We start from the raw sequence: 23,679 nt of genomic DNA, 5'->3' as shown, positions 1-23,679 counted from the left end.
CTCTGATGAATATTTTGATTCAAACTTTGAAAATAAATCGAAGTTTCTTCGTCTTCACACTCTTCGTCTTATGCTTCTTCTTGTGAATTAATCGAACTGGTTCTTTTCTTCGATTCCTCTTCTTCTCACTTCTTCGTCTCTGTGATCACACCGATTCGTCCTTGAGATGGATCAGTGTTGGAATTTCAGAGATCGTAGTTCGATGATGAAGATTCACTTTGAATCTCTGAGAACTGCGAAACAAATTGCTTTAATTCGAACTGATTTCATTATGTAGTTGTTGGATTGAGTTTTGTGTGATGAAATTGATAAGGATTTGTGATGAATTGGTGTGAATTTGTGTTCTGGACAGTTAGGGTTCATAATTTGGGGATGAAGTTCTTCATGAACTTCATCGTGTTCTTGGGGTTTTTCTGGGTTTGATTTGTTTGATTCTGGAGAGAGAAATGGAAAGGTGTTTATGTGAGTTGGCAGAAAATGAATGGTGATCATGTGCATTGATGATTTGGCTCGTATTTATAGCTTACATTGTTACACCTTGGCCAATAGCTTGCTGACATGTGTTCCTGGGCTCATCTGGCTCGGCATTGGACTAATTTTGGCCTAAGGGCCTTTGTGCAATTCTGGAAAGTTAGAGGACCAACTTGCAAAACTAAAAAAAGACAAAAATAAACTTGATACAATAATAAGGACCATTCTGCAATTATTAGAAAAAAGGGACTACTCTGCAATTTTAATAAAAGGACTTAAAAACAAATTCGAAACAAGAAGGAGTTGAATGCAATTTTAGAAATTTGAGGACTTTAAAAATGAAAAAAAAAATAAAAAATAAAATTGAACGAAAATTGGTAAATTTGACTAAACGTAAAGTGAAACGAAAAATAAAATCAACAAAAGGACTAAAATGAACCAGCTACATAAATGAGGTACTTCAAAGTAACCTCTCTCTGTCAAAAATTTATGTGAAATGACCAAAATACCCCTGGGGACTAAATTGACTCAAAATGGCTCAGATGCAATTTTAAAATGGTTTTTTAACAAGGAGTTAAAGCAAGAGTTTGTACAAGCAAATTAAAAGACTTAGGGGCAAAATTTTTAGAGATTAAACAGAGTTTTAATACTGGAAATGACTAAAATGCCCCTGAGGACTAAATTGACTCAAAATGACTAAAATGTAATTTTTGAAATGGACTTTAACATGAGATTGAAACAAGGACTTATACACACCAATTGAAAAGACTCAAATAATTTTCATGGACTAAAGTGGGTTTGAATGCAGGAAATGACTAAAATACCCTTTTGTCATGAATCTTGCAAATAATATTGAAATAAAATGCAGAGAAACATGCAATTGATCAGAGACAATTCAAATGACTTAAAATGCAAGAAAAACCCTTTGGATGGTTTTAAATGCAAGAAAACATAGACAAATACACAGTTGAAAGGATTTTTAAAGCTAAATTGGGAGATAAAGCAGGGTAGAATATCAGTGTAAAACAATAGCAAATTGGCAATCTTTCAAGAGTAATAGACAATATATCAAAGATGGAAAAATATTCTGGGCAAGTATTTTTAGGTCCAAAATTAGGGTATAACAGCTGCCCCTATTTAAGTTTCTTTGTCCGGAGGGTCAAGAGACGAAGTCCTTGACTTGACGGGACGAAGATACTTAAATATTAACATTTGCACTGTTTTTGGACATAAAAATACGCTCTCAGATTTTCAAAAACCTGAATGCCATGCAACATTTTGATTATGAATGCAAGACAACAACTGGAGTCTACAGAGCATGTCTCATCATTGGGGATTTTGATAGACATTGACAGGGTAGACAAACCAGGGGACAGAAGGTAGGTACAAGCTGTTCTTTGGATCGAACTCGCCACTTGACCATGTAATACAAACAGAAGGTGAGCACAAGCTGTTCTTTGGATCGAACTTGCTGACGGATAGGCAGGTACAAACTGTTCTTTGGATCGAACTTGCTATTTGACCTGGGGACATAGACAAAAAGTTGATACAAGCTGTTCTTTGGATCGAACTTGCGGCTTGATCAATATCACAACATGTAGGTTGGTGCAAACTGTTCTTTGGATCGAACTTGTCGTTTGACTGATAACAAAACATAAGCAGGGTACAAACTGTTCTTCGGATCGAACTTGCCGTTTGACCGGAAACATAGGCATATAGGCAGGTACAAGCTGTTCTTTGGAGCGAACTAGCCACTTGACCAATAACAAGACATATAGCAAGATACAAATTGAGAGTAAGTTGATATTGACTTGATTTGAAGATAGACATGACCATTATTGTTGGCCCAAGAGTAAATTGAGAGTGAATTAGCATTGATTGAGACATTGAATTGAATTAAAAGTTGATATTGAAAGAGACATTGAAAATTGAAAATAACCAGAGATACGAACATAGACATAGACATGGAGTTGAATTGAGATTTTAACAGAGACGTAGACATTGAATTGGAGAGTTGAAATTGACTTGAGTTGGAAATTGAAATTGAGTTGAATTGACAGTTGAGATTGAACTGAATTGAAAGTGGAGATTGGAGATGCAACATGTATGTATGGTTAAACAAGATCATTAAATGTATGAGCACATAAAATGCGTGATTATGCATGTATGAATGCCTGAAATGAATGATTGGTTTGTAGTTTGACAGAGAAGTTTCACAGAGACAGACGAAACATTGGAAGATTGGGCACATAGTGGCCCGCGCTATAACATATTCACATGGAAGTCCTCTTTGGAGAGACCGTCGTTGAGAGATGAATCGAAACCATGGCTGAGGGCAATATACGATATCACATACAAAACTTGTAGAAGAGGGACCTTGGAAGATTCTTTGATACAAGTCGCCGTTGTTAGGCGTGTCAGTGCTGGGTAAACATTGGATGTTCGCATCTGTGGTCAATGCTTTTCATTCTTTCGTTCTTTCATTTCTTTTATTTCCAATCCCATTTTTGCCTGAACCGCCCTTTCGGGTTTTCGATTCACCGGGAATAAATTTTTTTCATTGCCCCATTTTTGCCTGAATTGCCTTCATAGGTTATCAATCAGCGGGGTGCTCATTTTTGCCTAAGCCGCCCTTTCGGGTTTTCGACTTAGCGAGCTTTTCATTTCCATTGTCATTTTCATCATTTTTCATTCTGTTTTTTCATTCTTGCCATTGACCACAGATCATCCTGGGGAACAACCTGCTTATAACACGTATTGGAATAGACATTTGACACTCATTTATTCATGCATGTTTCACTGGAATGTACCCTATTGCTCAGGTTTGCTTTCAAAATAGACGGAAAAGATTTTTCAATTTTCAGGAATGTTTGTTTCAGACATTGACATTATCAAAATGGAAAGACAATATTTTGTATATAGCATTGAAAATAGAAAGAAAAATAGAGTTTCAAACAATAGCACAGGCTCAAATTGATGTAGAAGAGTGAAAGTCAGCCAAAGGCATAACTCCACGGATTTACAAAGCTTGGAAAAAGGTAATTTTATTGGTTGGTGGTACATTGAACACGATGACCGCTACATTTCATAGAAATTTTGAATTCACAAGTACAGAGGCTTCTGATAAAGACAATCATTGACAGTTGCAGATGCCCCAAAGGGTGATGGTGGTTTGCCAGATATAGTTACTTGTCTTTTATTATCAATCTCATTTTTGCATGAACCGCCCTTTCGGGTTTTCAGCTCATCGAGATGCTCATTCTTGCCTGAGTTGCGTACAATCTCAGCGAGCTTTTTCATATTCATTTTTTTTTGTCCCTAACTTTTGCCTGGACCGCCCTTTTGGGTTTTTGATCCACCGGGAAGCGCATTTTTGCCTAGGCCGCCCTTTCGGGTTTTCGACCTACCACGTTGTTCTTTTCTTTTTAGACAGTATTTCTTGACTATATCGGCATTTACAGGATTCGATGTTCAACACCATCCATGTGTGTAAGGATCAAAGCACCACCAGAGAAAGCCTTCTTGACAACATAAGGACCATCATAGTTAGGTGTCCACTTGCCCCTTGGGTCGGGTTGCTGGCTTATTCTTATTTTCAATACAAGTTCGCCTTCCTTGAATTCACGAGGTCGGACTTTCTTGTCAAAAGCATTCTTCATTCGTACTTGATACAACTGTCCATGAGCCATGTTATACCCTAATTTTGGACCTAAAAATACTAGCTCGATTCTCCTTTTCTTGCATTTCAAGTCATTTGAACTGTCTCTGATCAATTACATTTTTCTCTGTATTTTATTTCAATATTACTTGCACAAATTCATAAAAAGGGTATTTTAGTCATTTCCTGTATCCAAACTCATTTTTAGTCCTTGAAAATTGTTTGAGTCCTTTCAAATAGTTTGAGTAAGTCTTTGTTTCCATTCTATGTCAAAATCCATTTAAAAAATTGCATTTGAAGTCATTTTGAGTCAGTTTAGCCCCTAGGGGCATTTTAGTCTTTTCATGTGTTAAAACTCTGTTTAATTTCCAAAAATTGTCTGAGTCTTTTCAATTGGTTTGAATAAACTCTTGCTTTAATTTCATGATAAAATCCATTTTAAAATTGAATCTGAGTCATTTTGAGTCGTTTTGGTCCCCAGGGGCATTTTGGTCATTTCACATAAAATTTCTGATTCATTTTAATCTGCTTTGTTGCTTTTAATCGTCTCGCTTTACGTTAATTTTCAATTTACTTTTTCAATTCAATTTTAGTTTTAATTTTCATTTTGGTCCTTGTACTTTTGTTATTTGCATTTTAATCCTTTTTCAAGTTTGTTAGAGTCAAAGTCAAGGTTTGTTAAATTCAAGTACACATGGCATTGTGTTATTGGTCCATCATTTCCACATCACCTATATAATAGGTCCCATTGGTCAAAGTCAAGAAATCAATCATTTTTTCCACACTAATTATTTTCACAAAACAAATCCACAAAAATCAAAATCAATTTTCCCTTTCTCTTATTCTTCTCTAACCGCCCCTAACTACCTCCATCACCACCATAACTAACTTTCCACAACCACCCTAACCAACTATTTTTCCACCACTTCCTCATCCCTAACCACCTCCATAATCACCACTTTCAACCTCCATAACCACCACAAAACCTCCATAATCAAAAGCTTGAAATCTTCATTACAAACCATATTCACCTCAATTTCGAATCCATCATCAATTTTCAATCCAAACCAAATCATGAACACAAACTCAGAATCGCATAAACCATTACACCACCATGAATCGTTTTCACAAATTCTTTACACAACAACACGCACCTTAACTGTTTCGGTTTGAACTCAAGCAATCACAATCTCACATCACAAATTCCAAGCCGATTCAAACTACAGACCGGTCCTTCAGTTCGTGATTTCAACCAATCCTAACAAACAACAACTTCAGTTCATCCAGATCAAGAAGAAGAGAATCGAGTTCAAGAGGAGGCAAAGAAATGGAAGTGCAAGAAACGTGAAAGAGCAAGTCATGAAGCTCGTAACGGCTTCGAAACAGTGAAGATTTGAGAAGGAAACCGAGTACGAACAAGAAGCTAACTCAATTCAAAGAAGAAGAAGAACGGAACCAAAGCTGTAGCATCAAACACGCTTCAACCAAGCCGGATTCGAAGTGAAGAATAAGTTGAGGTAGTTTCCCTTCTCTTTTTTCCATTTAATGTGTGCTAGATCTAGAAGAATTGAAGCTTTTGTTTGAAAATTTGAATTGAAAAATGAATGGAGGAAGAAGCAAAGTGCAGCGATGCTGCTGAGTTTGAGAAGAAGAAGCTTTGCCAAACTGGTTTTATGTTACCATTGTTGGACCGGTTCGGTTGAACCGACCCGTTCCTGAACTGGTCCATCTGCTTTGATCCAGTTCTTGATTCATTTGCCTTGCCCACTGAATTTGCTCTTAAGCCCAACTGTGTTTGTGTTCTGTTTGTTTCTTGTTATTTCTGTTACTGTTTGAACCCCCCAGTGCTGCTGTCTACACCTCCTGCATGTTATTTTTTTCTTTCTTTCTATGTTAAAAATTCCAAGAAATACGTATTGTTTTCCTTTGATATTTTTTGATCCTTGATAATACTTGCATGTTAAATCTTGGTTAAAGATGTATAGGAAAATATTTTGTTCATTGTTTTTTACTATTTTGCTAAGCACTTGTGAAAAAACCTTTGAAAATTGTGTGAGTTTTTGCGTGAGTAATTTTAGCATTTAAGACCTATCTTTTGGAAGGCAATTACATGTAAAATTTCACTTCAAAAATATGTAGGATATATTCTTGTATTTGCTTACTTTTTGTTATGTTTCTTGTGAAAATTGTGATGTGATTTTGTCCTTGAATCTCGGTACATAAATGTGGCTTTGAGTATGTCATTCTTTGGAGTGATTTTGCTTCTTTTTAGTATATGCTTGTTGTTCTTGTTATGGGTCCTTCACCATGTGAATAATGTGGGTTTCTTACGTTAAATGAAGTACAAATAGGCTTGAAAATGCTATGATTGTATTACATGCTAGTTTCCCTTGATTTCTCATATCATGATTGAATTAAAACCTTTGGAATATTGCCATTGATGTGAGGATTATATGCCTTTGTTTTGCCTTAGAATTCTAGTAGTTTTAAGTACCATTTCACCATGTTTTCTTTTGGTTAAGTTTTTTGGCTATTTCCTTGTTAAATTCTAGTTACTTTACTATGCTCTTTTGTTTGCTTCCATTTCATTTTACATCTTGTCCTACTAACTCTTTTATTTCATGTTTCATTCATTCATAAGCTTTCCATACTCCATCCTATATTTTTAGTTCCTTATTTCTTGCATTTTAATTTTACTAAGACTTAGCATGTAAAAACTTAGGGATTCTTGTACTTTACTTTTATACAATTTCAATTCTTGCAAGACCATAGAATGTAAATTAGGGCAAGATGTAATATGGACAATGGACTCTAATGATGTACACCGACACAAGCACCTACACATGCACACACATCACATAGATACTTTAGATGTATAGCTAGGATATGCATGTTTAGATGTATGTTTAGGATTGTATGTTTAGATGAATGCTTAGGCTTTACACTTAGAAAAACCTCTTTTCAAAAAAAATACGAACAACATCACTCAAATCTTTTTCCATAATAAACCTTGGGATCCAAAATCCCATTGATTTTCTCTTTTATTTTCTTAATCAAAATTTCAATGAATCTTAATCATACTTGACTTCTTTCCAAAATCACTAATCAAACCTCACTTTTTCTTAAAGTCTCATGCCTTTAAGGCCTCTCAATCTCCATTCTTCAAAAATCCAATTTTCAAACTTAAAATCAACCAACAAAAACAAAAAAAAAACATTTTTGGAAGAGAACTACGGTGGATTTGATCCCTTAAAAGGGTACGTAGGTAGGGAATCAAAATTCCTTCAATTCAAATAAAATAAAAATTCAAACACATTCTTCTCCCTCCAATTCTTCACTTAGAAAACCTTTAGGTATGAATAAACACTTTCCAAATAGCATTTAAAAATAAAGCGCGCGTAGAAAGTAAAGACGGTTCCTATAGGATACTATAGTCGTTATGGGTGCCTAACACCTTCCCATAGCGAAAACAACTCCCGGACCTCGATTCTCAAGGGTTTTGCTTATTTTTTCCCTTCCCAAGAAAAAATGAGATATCACCGGTTAAAAAGGTTCAAAAGTAATCAATGTTTGACACCCGAAAACCAAGATAAAACAAGCCATGGCATCCATACGTTTCTCTTCAATCAAATTCAACTGGTCATACCGACTTTGACACCATTCAGCCTCAGTTAATTTTGCTTCCATAATCACTCGAAGAGATGGAATCTCCACTTCCAGAGGGAGAACTGCTTCCATGCCATATACCAAAGAGAAAGGGGTTGCCCCAGTTGAACTGCGCACTGTAGTGTGGTAACCATGCAAGGCAAACGGTAGCATCTCATGCCAGTCTTTATAAGTAGTGACCATCTTCTGAACAATCTTCTTGATATTCTTGTTAGCGGCCTCGACTGCACCATTCATCTGAGGTCTATAAGGAGAAGAGTTGTGATGTTCGATCTTGAATTCTTCACATAAAGCTTGCATCATGCTATTGTTCAGATTGGAACCATTGTCAGTGATGATCTTGTTGGGAACACCATATCGGCAGATGATGTTATTCTTGATAAATTTCACTACCACTTGCTTGGTCACGTTTGCATAGGAAGCAGCTTCAACCCACTTGGTGAAATAGTCAATCGCCACTAGAATGAAACGATGTCCATTGGAAGCTTTTGGCTCAACTCTTCCGATCATGTCAATGCCCCACATAGAGAAAGGCCATGGGGAAGATATAACGTTGAGAGCATGTGGAGGCACATGAATCTTGTCAGCATAGATTTGACATTTGTGGCATCTCTTGGCATGTCTGTGGCAGTCACGCTCCATAGTTATCCAGTAATAGCCGGCTCTTAACAGTTTTCTTGACATAGTGTGACCTGTAGCATGGGTCCCAAAGGTACCGTCATGTACATCATGCATCAATTTCTCAGCTTCTTGTTTATCAACACATCTCAACAAGACAATGTCATAGTTCCTTTTGTATAGGATTTCTCCGTCCAGAAGGAATTTACTAGCCCATCTTCACAAGGTCTTTTTATCGTTGTTGGAAGCACCAGGTGGATATTCATGATTCTGCAAGAACTGTTTGATATTATAATACCAAGATTTTCCATTATTCATATCTTCATCAGCTTGATCTGGCATATTTTCAATAGTAAACACATGTGCGGGTCTATCAAGACGCTGCACCTTGATTACGGGCACGTCATTCCAATGGTTCACACGAAACATGGAAGACAAAGTAGCAAGAGCATCAGCCATCTGGTTTTCATCCCGAGGGATATGGTGCAGCTCAACCATGGTAAAGTATGTCAACAGACGTCTTGCATAGTCACGGTAAGGGATCAGCTTCTCATGATGAGTCTCCCATTCACCTTTTATCTGATTAATAACAAGTGCAGAATCTCCATAGATGTCAAGGTGCTTAATTCTCAGGTCAATGGCCTCTTCAATGCCCAAGATGCATGCTTCATATTCAGCCACGTTGTTCGTGCATTCAAAAGTTATTCGAGCAGTGAAAGGAATGTGGTGCCCTTGCGGAGTTACAATAATGGCTCCAATCCCTTTACCATAAGCGTTAACAGCACCATCAAAGACTAACCCCCACTTGCTATTGGGATCTGGCCCTTCATTGATCAGTGGTTCTTCACAGTCTTTTGCTTTTAGATACATAATCTCTTCATCAGGGAAATCAAACTTGATCGGCTGGTAATCATCAAGAGGTTGACAAGTAAGATGCTCAGCAAGGATACTTCCTTTGATTGCTTTCTGAGCTTTGTACACAATATCATATTCAGACAACAACATTTGCCAACGTGCAATCTTTCCAGTAACAGCAGGCTTCTCAAAGATGTATTTGATTGGATCCATTCGGGATATCAACCAAGTTGTATGATTCACCATATAATGACGTAGGCGTTTGGCAGCCAAAGCTAAAGCATAACAAGTCTTTTCAAGCATTGTATACCGAGTCTCACAGTCGGTGAATTTCTTACTCAGATAATAGATAGCTTGTTCTTTCTTTCCAGTCTCATCTTGTTGACCGAGAACACAACCCATGGAATCATCTAACACTGACAGGTACATAATCAAAGGCCTTCCTTCCACTGGCGGGACAAGGATAGGTGGTTCCAACAGGTATTCCTTTATGCTGTCAAAAGCTTCCTGGCATTCGTCATTCCATACAACCGGCTGATTCTTTCTGAGCAATTTGAAAATTGGTCCACAGGTAGTAGTCATGTGAGATATAAACCTTGAAATGTAATTCAGGCGTCCGAGGAAACCTCTGACTTGCTTTTCAGTTTGAGGGGCCGGCATCTCTCTGATGGCTCGGACTTTGTCAGGATTCACTTCAATGCCTCTTTGACTGACAATGAAGCCTAGCAATTTTCCTGATCTTACACCAAATGTGCACTTGTTGGGATTCAACCGCAGCTTGTACTTTCTCAATCTTTCAAACAACTTTTTCAAATACACAACATGCTGCTCTTCATCACTTGATTTCACAATCATATCATCAACATATACCTCAATCTCCTTGTGAATCATATCATGAAACAGAGTAGTCATACCTCTTTGATAGGTTGCACCAGCATTTATCAAGCCGAACGGCATCACTTTATAACAGAATGTTCCCCACGGAGTGATGAAGGACGTCTTTTCTCTATCTTCTGGTGACATCCGTATCTGGTTATAGCCAGAGAAACCATCTATAAAGGAGAACACTTTGGATTGGGCAGTACTGTCGACAAGCACATCAATATGAGGCAGTGGGAAGTTATCTTTTGGATTGGCTTTATTCAAATCTCTGTAATCAACACACATTCGAACTTTCCCATCTTTCTTTGGTACTGGTACAATGTTGGCAATCCACTCAGGATATTCAGCTGTCATGAGGAAACCCGCATCAATTTGTTTCTGCACCTCGGCCTTGATCTTAAGAGCCATGTCTGGACGAGACCTTCTCAATTTCTGTTTGACAGGAGGACATTCAGGTCTTGTCGGTATCCGATGTTCCACGATCTTGGGATCCAGACCCGGCATATCTTCATAGGACCATGCAAAGACATCTGGATAATCACGGAGAAGCTGAGTAATCTTCTTTTTCACCTCTGGCTCAAGTGCAGCACCAATCTTGATCTCTCGCTTGTTCTCTTCAGTACCCAGGTTGATAAGCTCAATCTCTTCCTCGTGAGGCTGAATGGCTCTTCTTTCTTGCTCAAGCAGTCGAGTGATCTCATACGGTATCTCTTCATTATCTTCTTCATCTTCAGCTTCATATACAGGGAATTCAAAATTTGGAGGAAACATAGGGTCACTGTGTTCAACGGGTTTATTGTGGTTCAATCTGCATAATATGATTGGGATGATTTTAGAAAAAATGTTTTCATGCAGATTTTTGAAACTAATAAGAAAATAGAGATGTTTTGGTTTTTTCTGGCATTACCATTATTTCCAAGAAAAAGGCACTAAAAAGTACAAAAACATAGAGTCGCGGAAAAGACGACAACTTTTATTGATAACGGCAATGCCGAAACAAACATGCCCTTACAAGGATATCACTTTCGCCTAGGGCAGAGCGAAAGGATTGTTATTTTGAAAACAAAAAAGCATGAGCAACAAGACACATTACATGGAAGCATGCATGACTAGAGGAACATCAATGGCCTCCCAATTTCTCACAGTGTCTCCCGGTACAACAAACATAGGCACGCAACTACTTTCAGCAGCATCGTCAGCAATAGCATTAATGAACCCAGCACTATAGAAAGTTCCTGTCGAAACGCCTGAGGTCGGGGAGAACCCAAGGCCCTCTTTACGCTTATTCTCCAAAATCTGTATCACTTTCCCCAGCCAGCAGCTTGCCCTTCTTGAACAGCTTTCTGGGCGTCTTTCAATGAAGCCATACTAGCACTAGCTCTCTGGGGTTCTGCACCTTCAACAGTCAAGCCTTGAAATGATGTCCCTTCAGTGGACCCTACTTCAACACAAGAGAAAGATGACACTTGACTAACCAGATATGCTTCTTCACCATGTACAGTGACAAGCTTACCATTCCTCACAAACTTGAGCTTCTGGTGCAGAGTAGAAGTTACTCCCCCAGCATCGTGAATCCACGGTCTTCCGAGGAGACAACTGTAAGAAGCATTGATGTCCATGACCTGGAAAGTGATCTGGAACGTCCCAGGACCATTGGTAATTGGCAGATCTACTTCTCCAAGAACATCTTTACGAGATCCGTCAAAAGCCTTAACCAAATAACTACTTCCCCTTAGAGAGAGTCCATGATGACTCAACTGTCTCAGTGTAGACTCAGGCATTACATTTAAGGACGATCCAGTGTCCACCAGCACATTGGATATCATGTCAGACTTACAGTGTACTGAGATATGCAAAGCTAAGTTGTGGTATTTCCCTGCTTCGGGGAGCTCATCATCACCAAACCCCAAGTTATTGCAAGCGGTAATGTTACCCACTATTCCATCGAACTGATCCATGGAGACTTCATGATCAACATAGGCCTGTTCCAGTACCTTCATTAACACTTTCCTGTGAGCTTCTGAGCTTAGGAGCAAAGACAAGATGGATATTTTTGACGGGGTTTGCAGTAGCTGGTCCACAATCTTATAATCGCTCTTTTTGATAAGCCTCAGAATTTCGTCCAGATTAGACTCATCAATAGATTGGCCTGATGGGCCGGCATTCTTGTCAATAGGAGGAGCAACTGGTGGAGTTATTGTGGCAACAGGTGTAACCACCTTCTTTTGGAACAAAGGTGGACGGACTTTTCCGCTTCTCAGAGCTGTAATTTCACCAGCAACGTTATCAACCGTAGCTGGAGATACCAGAGGCACTTCCACCCCATTCTCAATCATAGTTGCATCATACTTGTAATGGATTGCCTTTGTAGAGGCATGAGATACCGGACCAGGTAGCCTGATCACTAAGGGTTCAACATTCCTTGTCTGAGACATACTTTCAGCGGGAGAATCATGAAACACTGGCACAATCACACAAACATCACTGGCGATCAAGTGTTTATCATCCATTAGGCTTTGTATATCACCTTGCACCACACAACAACCCATAGGATTTTGAAGACATTCTGAACAAGAAGCATGATCGTGATTAAACAAAGAAGTCTGGCAAAGTTTGACATGTAGCGGTACCAAAGGAGTAGCAACATTACGGACATCTAAAGTGGGAACTTCTCGAGGAACACGAACTCCTTCGAAAGCCTCGATCATATTAACGACAGCATGGTTTGGAAGTGGATTGTCAAGAACATGAGGAACACTATTTTCAAAAGTCAACCGTCCTCTGTCTATTAGGCCTTTTACCACATATTTCAGAGCATAGCAGCCCTCAACATCGTGGCCTTGAGCGCCTTGATGGAATTCACATGTGAGATCCTGCCGGAACCTGGGAGGCAATGGTGTAGGCGGGGGCTTGCCTGGTCTGGTGACGCAGTGGCCTTTAGCAAGTAGAGTTGGGAGCAGATCAGCATACCGCATTGGTATTGGTGGGAAATAAGCCTTGGGCCGAGGACCCTGTTGTTGCTGCTGTTGCTGTTGAGCAGGAGACTGTTGTTGTACTTGTTGAGCAATGGCATTAACATGCACTGGTGGTTTATTCGGTGGCAGAGGATATTGCTGGTAGAATGGTGGGAAGAAAGGATGTTGAGAGTACTGCATATATTGGTAGGGTAGAGGTAACTGAGTAGCAGCTGTAGACTGGATACCAGATACCATCCCTACTTCGGATTCCTTCTTCTTATGGTGGCCATTACCATACTTCTTAGGTGCACTAGCTGAAGATTCTCCCTTTTCAAGAACAATGATACCCTCTCTGACAGCCTCCTCTAGACGAGTTCCCATAGTAACCATGTCGGAGAAATTATTCGGAGCAGAGACTATCATTCTTTCGACATATTCCTTCTTCAAAGTTTTCAGGAATGTCTGTGTCAGTTCTTCCTCATCAAGCCGAGGAGAAACACGAGTAGCTGCCCCTCTCCATCTCTGAGCATATTCACGGAAAGTTTCATCTGACTTCTGAGACAAAGACTTAAGAGAATCCCTATTCGGTTTCAAACGGGTGTTAAACTCATAGTGATTTCCAAAAGCAGCAGCGAGTTCCTCAAAAGTATGGATATTGTCTTTGCTTAAACCAGTGTACCAATCCGCCGCATCTTCCATCAAGCTATCCTGGAAGCAGTGGATCATCAGCGCACCATTATCTGCGTAGTTGGCCATTTTCGGACGTACCGAATGACATGGCTATGTGGACAAGAAGTTCCATTGTATTTGTCAAAATCTGGCACTTTGAACTTCTTAGGAACCTCAAACCGGGATACTAGGCATAGATCACGAGCCTTAGCAGAAACACCGTTCCCACGGCTAGCTTTGACCTCACGGAGTTCTCCAGCTAACTATCTTAACTGTTTTCTCATAGCATCCATTATAGGGTCTTGTCCACGCGGAGTGTCAACATCGATTACCTGTTGCACAGTGTGTACAATAGGATCGGTAACAACAGTAGTTACTTGAGGCATAGAGGTAGGTGTAGAAGCAAAAGTTGTCACAGGAATCTGTCCTTGATTGCCAATACCAGAAATACCAGCCGCAGTATTAGGAGCATAGAACGCTGAGAGTCCATAAGGGCGTCCATTGGGCATAACAAACCGAGCATCAGAAACCACAGTAGACAATGGGATGGATGGAATCACCTCAGTAGAAGCTGGGACAGATGTGGCTGGTTGTTCTTGTGCAGCCATCATAGTAGACATAGCGTCATGAGCCTTAGCCAAGTCCTCTTTCATAGCAGCCAATTCGGCACGGAGCTGAGCATTTTCTTCTTCAAAGTTAGCCATGTTTCTTCTCTTGTACAATCTTGTTTGATGAACTCTATCTGGTTGGTAAACCTTACGAGCACGAGCCACTTTTCAGACTGCGGCAGAAGAACCAGGAGGCAATGAGCACGAGAGAAGTCTTTTGTGACCAATGAATGCATATGATGCATGAGATGTGTAAATGCATATGCAAAAAGACTCTTTTTTGTGTTATCAAAGGGTTTTAGACAAATTAGAAACTTGTAAACATTACTAAACAATTGAAACATCAAAACCAGACAAAACAATCAAACATCACAGAGTCTTACAAGATAATTCCCTTTGATATACTAAGCCGAGGGATAGACTTTGAAATGTAAAACAGCAATAACAACTGGAAATAACAACAGGAAGCAGAAATCCTCAAGCATAGGAAGTGGAAGTATCATCCTCAGACTCAGACCTAGACTCATAGCTGCAGTATCGTGCATAGAAGTTACGAGCACTCCTAGCCCTCTTGGAGTCTCTCATAAGCAACTTATCCTTTTCTTCAATTTCTCTCCTAGCTTTAGCCAACTCTTTCTTCAGTGTCAACACCTCATGAGTCTTCTGCTCATCTTTTCCATCCAAAGTCATGATCAAGTCCTCAGCCTCATAGTATCTAGTCCTCCACTGATGCTTCTCTCGGCTCTCCATAGCTAGATGCTCCTGATACATCTCCTGAGTAGGTGGGAGTAGAGGCAAAGGCATGGTTGGAATAGATGCAGACACATATCTCATGGCGGGGTAAGGCATACCAATCTTCTCAGCTTGGTTTATCACCCACTGTGTATAGGCCTCATGAGCAACACCGGACCTTACACCCATATGCTTCACCTCTTTCTTCCGAAGCTTAGACCAAGCTTCTATGAAATCTTCTCTTATTCCTGTGGGTGCATTGGAGTAGTGGAAGAAGTAGGGAGATGTAGCAAGATAGATAGGCTTTTCTTTCATCGGGAAGCCAAATTGCCGCAAGGCAAGCTCCGGGTTATAGTTGATTCCACCCCGGGTACCGAGAAGAGGTACATTAAGAAACTTTCCACCACCAAGGATAATTTCTTTGACTCTAGCAGCGGGAGTGAGCCAAACCACTTCATTAGGGGTGAGAGCCATGATCCTCTGTGAAATAGTCCAATTCCCTGGATTATCATGGAAAGACTTCGGAAGGTGCGAAATAAACCACCTATAGAGGAGAGGTACACAGCAAAGAATGTATCCACGACCCTTGCCGGATCGATCGTGAATAGCATGGTATGTGTCAGCTAGCAAAGTAGGAACCGGATTCTTGGAATGGAAGATCATAATAGCATTCATATCCGCGAAGCCATCAAGATTTGGAAAGAGAATAAGCCCATAGATGAGGAGTGCAAGAATAACTTCAAGAGTGTCTTGACAAGTAGTTTTGAGGTTGGCTTTCTCAAGTAGATACTCCAAAGTGAACCCTCGGATGTGAGCCTTAGTGACAAGATTCTTGGAAACATCGGAAGTCTTGAGATGAAGATCACGGCCAATAACCAAAGGAGTAGGAGGATTCTCAAGTCCTGCGAAAGGTACCCCCTTAGCAATAGATAGATCCATCAAGCAAGAATAAGCCTCGAGTGTGGGCACCAACTGAAAGTCGGGAAAAGTGAAGCACCGATAGTCCCGATCATAGAATTGCACTAGAGTGTGCACAAGCGTTTCATCCACATTAGTCCGGAGAATAGTGAGTAAATCCCCATAACGGTGTCGGAAACCAATCGGATCCTTGATCTTGAGTGCCAAATCTCTCAAACTAACCAAATCCACTTCCTTGAACTTGTAGGACTTAGTCTTCCCCATTCCTACAATGTTTACAAATTCAATTCGTCTAAGCCCTTCGATAAATGCATGGAAAAAGTTTATGCATGTATGCATGTATGCATGCATGCATGATTATGTTCAAGTACGGAGAGAACATGGTGGGTTGAAATTCAAAGTCAAGGAGTCATGGGTGGACACGGTGCCCGGTGAATCTAGGGATTTGGATAATAGTAACCGGGTTCTAAAAAGTTCCCAAGTTGCAACCTCTCCAACGTATATCATGGTGTCACGAGACAACACTCGCTCCATGATTATCCGTAAGAAGGTCTAACTTGAGTGTAGTATCGCGTGACAACTAAAATTCGAGACAACACTCGGTTTAGCCTCCGCACTACATCCTAAAAGATGGCCATGGATGGGTTTGGTTATCTACGGTTCATAGCGTCATAGAACAATTAGAAGTAAAGTGCCTAAACGCGACAACACGCGCCGACAACATCACCCCCAAAATGCCTCAGCTATGTGGGATTGATCGCATAATCCAATACACGAGGCAACCCTCGGAATGAATTGTCGATTATATCCCCCCTAAATCCTAAGTTCACTCAGCCCGGGTGTAGGACTTTTGATATTCTCACCCCCACACGTTAGCAAGAATTTAAACATTTATTCACATAAGAAAGCAAAAAGAAACAAGTAAAAACAAAGCGTAAGCGTGGAAATAAAGACTAGGCGTAACTCTCGAATCTCCCCAGTGAAGTCGCCAGCTGTTTTATCTTAGTTTTCGGGTGTCAAACATTGATTACGTTTAAACCTTTTTAACCTTTGATATCTCATTTTTTCTTGGGAAGGGAAAAAATAAGAAAAACCCTTGAGAATCGAGGTCCGGGAGTTGTTTTCGCTACGGGAAGGTGTTAGGCACCCATAACGACTATAGTATCTTATAGGAACCGTCTTTGCTTTCTACGCGCGCGCTTTGTTTTTAAATGCTATTTAAGAAATGATATTTACACCTAAGAGTTTGCTAAGTCAAGAATTGGAGGGAGAGGAAGATGTTTGAATTTTTATTTTATTGGACTTGGAGAAGTTTTGACTTCTTGCCTACATACCCTTTTAAGGGATCAAACTCCATGTAGTTCTCTTCCAAAAATGTTTTTGTTTTTGTTGATTGATTTTAAGTTTGAAAATGGGATTTTGAAGAATGAGAGGGAGGCCTCAAGGGCATAAGATTGTGAAAATATGAGGTTGAATTAGTTATTTTACAAAATGAAGTCTAAGTATGATTAAAATTCATTAAAGTTTTTGTTTAAGAAAATAAAGAGAAAATCAATGGGATTTTGATCCCAAAGTTTATTTAGAAAATTATTTGAGTGATGTTGTTCATATTTTTTGGAAAAGAGAATTTTTCTAAGTATCGCGATTCCTAAGCATACATCTAAACATACATTCCCTAAGCATACATCTAAAGTATCCATGTGATGTGTATGCGTGTGTCGGTGCTTGTGTCGGTGTACATAATTAGAGTCCATTGTCCTTTACATATGCCCTAGTTTATATTCTATGGTCTTGCAAGAAATTAAAAGCATTAGGAAAATTACAAAATTTCTAGGTTTTTACATCCTAATTCTTTGCAAGAAATGTAAATTGCAAGGAATATAAATCTAAAGAGATGGGATGAGAATTCTATGAATGAATTATGGATGAGAGGGTTAGTAACATAATATGGCATAATAGAGTAAAAATTTTAAACCAAGTAGCAAAAAATTTAACACAAGAGGTGACAAAACTCTTAGCAAAATACACCTAAAATTTGCCACAATACCAAGACAAGTATATGACCTATAATTCCCATGTCATGGCAATTTTTAAAGGTTTCATCACAATCAATGATATGAGAATTACAAGAACACATTCAAGTCAAGAATCATGCCATATTCTAGACATACTTGGCACTTTATTTTCACAAACAATGTCCACATAGCTTGCAACACAAGAAATCAACAAATTGCATTCACAAACAGTAAAAAAGGGACACAAATCAGAGGTAAACATATCACAAAATTGTACATCAAGTATTAATATCAATTTGACAAAATATCCCATCAAAACATAGCAAGAATTCACAAGAATTTTAACAAGAAAGACAAACAAATTACAAGTGATATTGTATATTTTTTCCAATTTTTAAAACATGTAAAACAATCGCAAAAATATCAAGAAACACATTGAAAGCACATAGGAATTTTCCTAGAATTTTATCAAAATTTTTTAGGCTGGCAGGGGTGTAAACAACAACTTATAGTGTCAAAATAGCAAGAAACAAAGGCAAAACGAAGGCTGCAGGAAGATTAGGCCCAAGCCCAAAGGGGAAACGGATTCTGGATCATCCAAGTGCCTCAGAGGCGTTGGATTGATCCAGATCAGTTTTAACCTAGATCTAACGGTGGAAAGGCCAGGGGTGAACCAGACTGGTTCAAACGAACCGGTCTGGTTCATGCACCTATATAAGTGCAACAGACCGGTCTAAGGTCATTTGCACTCTTCGTTCTCTCTCTTCTCTCAAATCTAGTGAGAGAAGCTCTCACATCTCTCTAAAACTCTGTCGTCTTCTCCAGCGGGTTTGACCACCGACGGCGAAGATTCCGGTGACGGAACCCCAAATCTTCTCCGATCTATATGGATCTAAACACTAAACTACTCTATTCTTCATGCTGGTTTCGAATACGAGCTTAGATTTGAGAAATAAACGGTGGAACTCTGTAGATCTACGTTTGATGTTTCGGTTTCGAATCTTTTTCAATCTTTTTCAACTTTTTTCGAAAGCACGGGTTCTGGAATTTGTTGATCTACTTCGTTTCACCGTTTATTTTTGTTTATAAGCCTTCGATGAAGATTTGAAATAGAAACGAGAAGGTTTTTATGAGTTTACCTGTTGGAAACTGGAGATTCGAACAAAGAGAAAGGTGAGAAGGATGTTGAAGCTTCTTTTTCGTCTCTGATGAATATTTTGATTCAAACTTCGAAAATAAATCAAAGTTTCTTCGCCTTCTCACTCTTCGTCTTATGCTTCTTCTCTGTGAATTGATCGAACTGGTTCTTTTCTTCGATTCCTCTTCTTCTCACTTCTTCGTCTCTGTGATCACACCGATTCGTCCTTGAGATGGATCAGTGTTGGAATTGCAGAGATCGTAGTTCGATGATGAAGATTCACTTTGAATCTCTGAGAACTGCGAAACAAATTGCTTTAATTCGAACTGATTTCATTATGTAGTTGTTGGATTGAGTTTTGTGTGATGAAATTGATAAGGATTCGTGATGAATTGGTGTGAATTTGTGTTCTGGACAGTTAGGGTTCATAATTTGGGGATGAAGTTCTTCATGAACTTCATCGTGTTCTTGGGGATTTTCTGGGTTTGATTTGTTTGATTCTGGAGAGAGAAATGGAAAGGTGTTTATGTGAGTTGGCAGAAAATGAATGGTGATCCTGTGCATTGATGATTTGGCTCGTATTTATAGCTGACATGTGTTACACCTTGGCCAATAGCTTGCTGACATGTGTTCCTGGGCTCATCTGGCTCGGCATTGGACTAATTTTGGCCTAAGGGCCTTTGTGCAATTCTGGAAAGTTAGAGGACCAACTTGCAAAACTAAAAAAAAGACAAAAATAAACTTGATACAATAATAAGGACCATTCTGCAATTATTAGAAAAAAGGGACTACTCTGCAATTTTAATAAAAGGACTTAAAAACAAATTCGAAACAAGAAGGACTTGAATGCAATTTTAGAAATTTGAGGACTTTAAAAATGAAAAAAAAAAATTAAAAATAAAATTGAACTAAAATTGGTAAATTTGACTAAACGTAAAGTGAAACGAAAAATAAAATCAACAAAAGGACTAAAATGAACCAGCTACATAAATGGGGTACTTCAAAGTAACCTCTCTCTGTCAAAATTTTATGTGAAATGACCAAAATACCCCTGGGGACTAAATTGACTCAAAATGGCTCAGATGCAATTTTAAAATGGTTTTTTAACAGGGAGTTAAAGCAAGAGTTTGTACAAGCAAATTAAAAGACTTAGGGGCAAAATTTTTAGAGATTAAACAGAGTTTTAATACTGGAAATGACTAAAATGCCCCTGAGGACTAAATTGACTCAAAATGACTCAAATGTAATTTTTGAAATGGACTTTAACATGAGATTGAAACAAGGACTTATACAAACCAATTGAAAAGACTCAAATAATTTTCAAGGACTAAAGTGGGTTTGAATGCAGGAAATGACTAAAATACCCTTTTGTCATGAATCTTGCAAATAATATTGAAATAAAATGCAGAGAAACATGCAATTGATCAGAGACAATTCAAATGACTTAAAATGCAAGAAAAACCCTTTGGATGGTTTTAAATGCAAGAAAACATAGACAAATACACAGTTGAAAGGATTTTTAAAGCTAAATTGGGAGATAAAGTAGGGTAGAATATCAGTGTAAAACAATAGCAAATTGGCAATCTTTCAAGAGTAATAGACAATATATCAAAGATGGAAAAATATTCTGGGCAAGTATTTTTAGGTCCAAAATTAGGGTATAACAGGCTTCTGCTCTAGTGATCACGATTCTGCTTTGTTTATTAGGTCCATTTCTCATGGTCGTATTTTACTCTCATTATATGTTGATGATATGATTATTACAGGTGATGATGTTGATGGGTTTGATGATTTGAAACTACAATTAGCCAAGCAGTTTGAGATGAAGGATCTAGGTACTCTTCGCTACTTCTTGGGGATTGAAGTTGCTTACTCTAAGAGAGGCTACCTTCTCTCCCAATCCAAGTACATTGCCAACATTCTTGAACAGACTCACATTTTTGATACTAGAGTAGTAGATAGTCCTCTTGAGTTGAATGTGAAATATGCTCATTCTGATGGTGTTCCTCTGGAAGATCCCACTTCGTATCGTACTTTAGTTGGCAGTTTGGTGTACCTTACGATTACCAGACCTGATATTGCTTATGTTGTTCATGTTGTCAGTCAATTTGTTGTCTCTCCCACTACAGTACATTGGGCAGCTGTTCTTCGCATTCTTCGTTATCTTCGGGGAACACAATTTCAGAGTATTCTATTGCCATCATCGTCCTCATTAGAGTTACGTGCTTATTCTGATGCTGATTGGACCGGCGACCCGACATATCGTAAGTCCACCACAGGGTTTTGTATCTTTCTTGGAGATCTTTTATTTCTTGGAAGAGTAAGAAACAAGATATTGTATCACGTTCTTCTACAGAAGCTGAGTATCGTGCTATGGCGTCCACCACCACTAAAATAGTTTGGTTGCGTTGGTTACTTTCTGATATGGGTGTCACTCTTTCTGAGCCAACTCCAATGTATTGTGATAAAAAGAGTGCCATCCAAATTGCTCATAACTCGGTCTTTCATGAACACACCAATCACATTGAGATTGACTGTCACTTCACTCGTCATCATCTTCAAGATGGAACGATTACTCTACCGTTCGTCTCGTCCTCCTTGCAGATTGCTGATTTGTTCACAAAGACGCATTCCATCAAACATTTTTGTTTCTTGATTGACAAACTCTTGATGCTCCCTATTAATGAGTCATGAGTTTGAGAGGAGATGTTAGATAATATCATTATATTGTTTATTATATTCTAGTAAGGGTAGTTTAATCTTTTATAAGTTTCTAGTATTTATACTCTATTGTAAACCTTACTTTGGTGACTTTTGCTCATATGAATGAAACCCTAGCCGTCTTTCTTATTATTCATTATGAAACTCTACGTTGTTAACACATCTAACTATTGCTTCCTTCCACTTCCTGGTGGTTGTCCACTCGGCTATTTCTCTAAATCAGGAGTGGAATTAGCAGTAGCAGACATAGGAGAAAGTCTCAAAGAAACAAGTACATTAAGACCATGCTTCCTAGGCCTCGCTCTTTTCTTTTTCACAGTCTGCTCCTCTGAATAAGGCACTACAACACCATGACTAAAAGTCTAAAACTACCATGCCGATGCTCTACTGAAAATGCAGAACCATCGGAACCACCATGAGGATTGGACAAAGCTCTAAACCGAGGTGGTTGTCGAAACACTCTTTCTCTATGAAACACTCTAAAATACATTAAAAAAAAGTTAGAGAAAGGAAATGTGTGAGATATCGGAAGGGATTTACAAAGGGAATGAAGGAAGAACCTTGACTTTGTTGACATCGTACACGTCATAGGTGGCGAAATTAGTCATGGCAAGAAGGAAGCTTTTGATTCCAGCTGCAGGTGTATCGTTATTTCCCTCTCAAAAACGATTTTGATGTCCTATTCGAAAAATCAATTGAGTTTGTTAAGATGATTTCTGCTGAAAAGTGAAAAACTCATATTGGAAAACCAATTTTTCTCGGTTCAAAAGCAAAAAAAGATACAATTAGACGTGTTCCAGATCTATAGTGAAGGCAACCTTCAAAAGACGCTTGGAGTATGATGTCAAGATCTTTTTTTTCCTTGTTATGGTTTGCAATGATGAGAGAGAGAGAGAGAGAGAGAGAGAGAGAGAGAGAGAGAGAGCTTATTAACAAAGATGAAGATGATATGAGAAATGAAGCAATAACAACAGTTAAAAATAAAATGTATGTGAAAAGCTGCAGATAAAATGTATGTGAAAAGCTGCAATTACCTGCATTGGAAACACAGAACAGATGGCTGAGTGGATATTAAAAGGTTAGGAAGGTTGAAATCCCAAAAGTCCGCACATTATCGGTCTTTGTTTTCATTTTCAATGCTGAGTGTGTTTCTTTATGTTTTCCAAAAATAATGCACTTAATGTGTCTTAAGAATAGGAATCGACGCAACAAATCAGGTGGATGAGCAGAATTTGGAAACTAAATTGGAAAGAACATTTAATGCAATAATTTGTGGAGGGAAAAGTTTAGGTGAGTGATTAGGTTAAAATTAGAGTTAATTGTAGCTAGACCAGTTAAGCTTTATGAGTAACAGATGTCTACTACTTCTATCATATTTAATGTTACTATTCCTAAATTACCCTTCAATTATTGTGATTTCATTTTTTTCTTTTCATCAAACAAGTTCCCATGAAGGGTGATTTAGAAATTGCAATTGTATTTTTTATAACTTTGAGAAAAACAAATGACACCAACTAATTTTCTTAAATTCAAGGCCACAGAGAGTATTTTATTATTTTTTTGACACGAAGGCCAGAGAGATTAGGTAAAAAAAGAGTAGAAAGTCCTCGTGAGCTTAGCTCAGTTGGTATGAACAATGTATAAAATATGCAAGAGTTTAAATCCCGGCCACCATAAAAAAAATAAAAAAAAAGAGTAGAAAAATAATTTTTTTGAAAAGATGATTAAATTGAAGGAAGTGTATTTATTTATTTATTTAAATTAAACCCAC

At 38.5% G+C, this 23,679-nt stretch overlaps 1 pseudogene; it reads right to left on the bottom strand.

Annotated features, from left to right (window-relative positions):
* Positions 1–5,065: 5,065 nt before the first annotated feature.
* LOC146937379 (uncharacterized) lies at positions 5,066–13,125 on the bottom strand (annotated as a pseudogene).
* Positions 13,126–23,679: the final 10,554 nt, after the last annotated feature.

Source organism: Medicago sativa, chromosome 3 (assembly GCF_051527215.1).
Source record: "Medicago sativa cultivar Bolivia chromosome 3, Bolivia_mono, whole genome shotgun sequence".
Taxonomy (NCBI): Eukaryota; Viridiplantae; Streptophyta; class Magnoliopsida; order Fabales; family Fabaceae; genus Medicago; species Medicago sativa.
This window is presented reverse-complemented; position numbering and strand designations above follow the sequence as displayed.